At 37.4% G+C, this 3089-nt stretch overlaps 1 pseudogene; it reads right to left on the bottom strand.

Annotated features, from left to right (window-relative positions):
* Positions 1-2383: 2383 nt before the first annotated feature.
* LOC137757411 (V-type proton ATPase subunit F pseudogene) lies at positions 2384-2741 on the bottom strand (annotated as a pseudogene).
* Between the last annotated feature and the right edge of the window lie 348 nt (positions 2742-3089).

Below are 3089 nucleotides of genomic sequence, written 5' to 3'. Positions count from 1 at the left end.
CTCCCTGGCTGTGCCTTGTCTTTGCATTCTCTTAACGGAGTGTCTTTTGCAGAGCAGAAGTTTTTCACTTCAATGACGTCCAACCTAGCTATTTTTTCTTTCATGGAGCATGCTTTTAGTATTGTATCTAAAAACTCTTTGTCAAACACAAGGTCACCTAGATCTTTTCTGTTATCTTTTTATCTTTTTATAAGTTTTATATTTTTGCATTTTACATTTTGGTCTATGATTGATTTTGAGTCAATTTTCATAAAAGATATAAGGTCAGTGTCTAGATTCATTTTCTTGAATATGAATGGCAGTTGTTAAGCCCCATTTGTTGAAAAGACTATCCTTTTCCACTGGATTGCCTTTGCTCCTTTGTCAACAATTAGTTGCTCATATTTGTGTGGGTTTATTTCTGGGGTTTTTGGTCTGTTAAATTGATTTGTCTATTCTTTTAACAACACCACAGTGTCATGATTACTGTGGCTTTAGAGTAAGTCTTGAACTAGAGTACTGCCAGTCCCCCAACTGTGTTCCTTTACAATGTTGAATTGGTTATTCTGGAACTTTTGCCTTTCCATATAAACTTTAGAACCAGTTTGTTGGTATCCACAAAGTAAACTTCTGGGATTTTCATTGGGATTGTGTTGAATCTATAGATTATGTTAGGAATGACTAACATCTCAACAATATTGAGTCTTCCTACCCAAGAACATGGAATATCTCTCCATTTATTTAGATCTTTGATTTCTTTCATCAGTTTTGTAGTTTTCCTCATATAGATCTTATAAAATTTTGTTAGATTCATACCTAAGTATTTTAACTTTTTGCTTCTAATGTAAATGGTATTTTACTTTTTATACTCAAATTCCAAATGTTCGCTGCTGATATATAGGAAACAATAGACTTTCATATATTAACCGTGAATCCTGCATCTGTGCAATAATTGCTTATTAGTTCCAGAAGGGGTTTTTTGGTCAATTTTTTGAGATTTTTCTATACAGACCATAACATCACCTGCAAACAAAGACAGTTTTACTCCCTCTTCTCAATCTGTACACATTTTCCTTCCTTTTCTTGTCTTTTTTTTATTACATTACATAGGGCTTACAGTACAATTTATAATTGTACTGTACAATTTTGATAAAGAGTAGTGAGAAGGGACGTCCTTGCCTTGTTCCCCATCTTAGGGGGGAAAGCATCTAGTTTTTCACCATTATGATATTAATTGTAGTCTTTTTGAAGATGTTCTTTATCAAGTTGAAAAAATTTCCCCTCTATTTCTAGTTTACTGAGAGTTTATCATGAAAGGGTGTTGTATCTTGTTGAATGTTCTTATTGCATCTACTAATATGATCGTATGATTTTTCTGCTTCAGCCTGTTGATGTAATGAATTACATTAATTGACTTTAAAATTTTGAACTACCCTTGGATACCTGGAATACACATTTGGCTGTGGTGTATAATCCTTTTTATACATCGTTGGATTTTATTTCCTAATATTTTGCCGAGGATTTTTGAATCTATGTTCATGAGAGATATTGATTAGTAGTTTTCCTTTCTTGTAATGTCTTTGCCTGGTTTTGGTATTAGATAATGCTGACCTCATAAAATGAGTTACGAGGTGTTCACTGTGCATCTATTTTTTGGAACAGATTGTAGAGAATTGGTATCATTTGTTTCTTAGATGTTTGGTGAAATTCAATAGTGAAACCATTTGGGCCTGGTCCTTGCTATTTTGGAAGGTTATTAATTATTGATTTCAATTTCTTTAATAGTTGTAAGTCTACTCAGATTGCCTATTTCCCCTTGTGTGAGTTTTGGTAGACTGTGTCTTTCAAAGAATTGGTCCATTTCACCTTTTATCAGATTTGTGGGTGTAGAGTTCAAAATACAGTTGACGCTTAAACAATGTGGTGGTGAGGGGCACAGACTCCTTGTGCAGTAAAAAATCCATGCATAACTTTATAGTAGGCCCTCCGTATCCAGGGTTCTGCATCCAAGGACTCAACCAACTGTGGATCATGTAGTGTTGTAGTATTTATTGAAAAAAAAAAACCTGTGTATAAATGGACTTCTGTAGTTCAAACCTGTGTTGTTCAAGGGTCTACTGTATTCTTTTATTATCATTTTACTGTCCATGGGATTAGTAGAGCTGGTTCCTCTTTCATTTCTGATACCAGTAATCTGCGTCTCCCCTCTTTTTCTTTTTTTTTTTTTTTTGTTTTAACCCTAACCAGCCTTGATTTCAATGGCAGAGCTCCAGCAACCTGGAAGCACCTCACCAAGCCTCTCAGTGGAGTGGGAAGGGGCAGGGAATTGGAACTCAGAGGCTCAAATCTTAGAGAAGGGCTGATGGCAAGCCTGGGGAGAGGCTGCATGACTGTGGGGAGTCCCCTAGCGCAGGTCGTGGGCCATGAACATGCCCCTGGCCCTGCACAGGATGGGGTCCTTGGCAGCATCATTGGGGTGCTCCTTGGATGGGATCTCCAGTACCGCTGGAAAGAAGCACTGTTGGGCATCGAGCGCATGCCTCACCTCTCTGCGATGTACTGGTTGATGAGGATGAGCCGATGTCCTCCTGATTTAGAAACCACCGGAAAGTGTCTTCGGTCTCATTGATGGTAGTATCCTTCTCCACCACCAGGAAATCAGGGTGGCGGTTCTTGTTAAGCTCCCCTATGCCACCCAGCAGGAAGCCAGTCACCGTGTCCTCGTCTCCCATCACCACAATTAGCTTCCCCCTCTCTGCCATCCTCACAGTCAGCAATACTTTAAATATTTTACTTTATTCTCTTTTTGCTTGGATGGTTTCTGAAGATAAGTTCGATTTAATTGTTCTTATTCCTCTGTTGGTAAGACATTATTTTCTCTGGCTTCTTTCAACATTTTCTGTTTGACTTTGACTTTCTGCAGTTTGAACATGATATGCCTAGATATCAAATTTTTGGCATTTATCGTGTTTGTTGTGCTCTGAGCTTCCTGGATGTATGGTTTGGTGTCTGTCGTTCATTTTTGGAAAATTCTCAGCATGCATGCATGCATGCATGTATTTATTTATTTATTTATTTAAACATCTTTATTGGAGTATAATTACTTTACA

This window comes from Eschrichtius robustus, chromosome X (genome assembly GCF_028021215.1).
Source record: "Eschrichtius robustus isolate mEscRob2 chromosome X, mEscRob2.pri, whole genome shotgun sequence".
Taxonomy (NCBI): Eukaryota; Metazoa; Chordata; class Mammalia; order Artiodactyla; family Eschrichtiidae; genus Eschrichtius; species Eschrichtius robustus.
The sequence above is the reverse complement of the archived record's forward strand: the minus strand, read 5'-3'. Positions and strand labels throughout refer to the sequence as shown.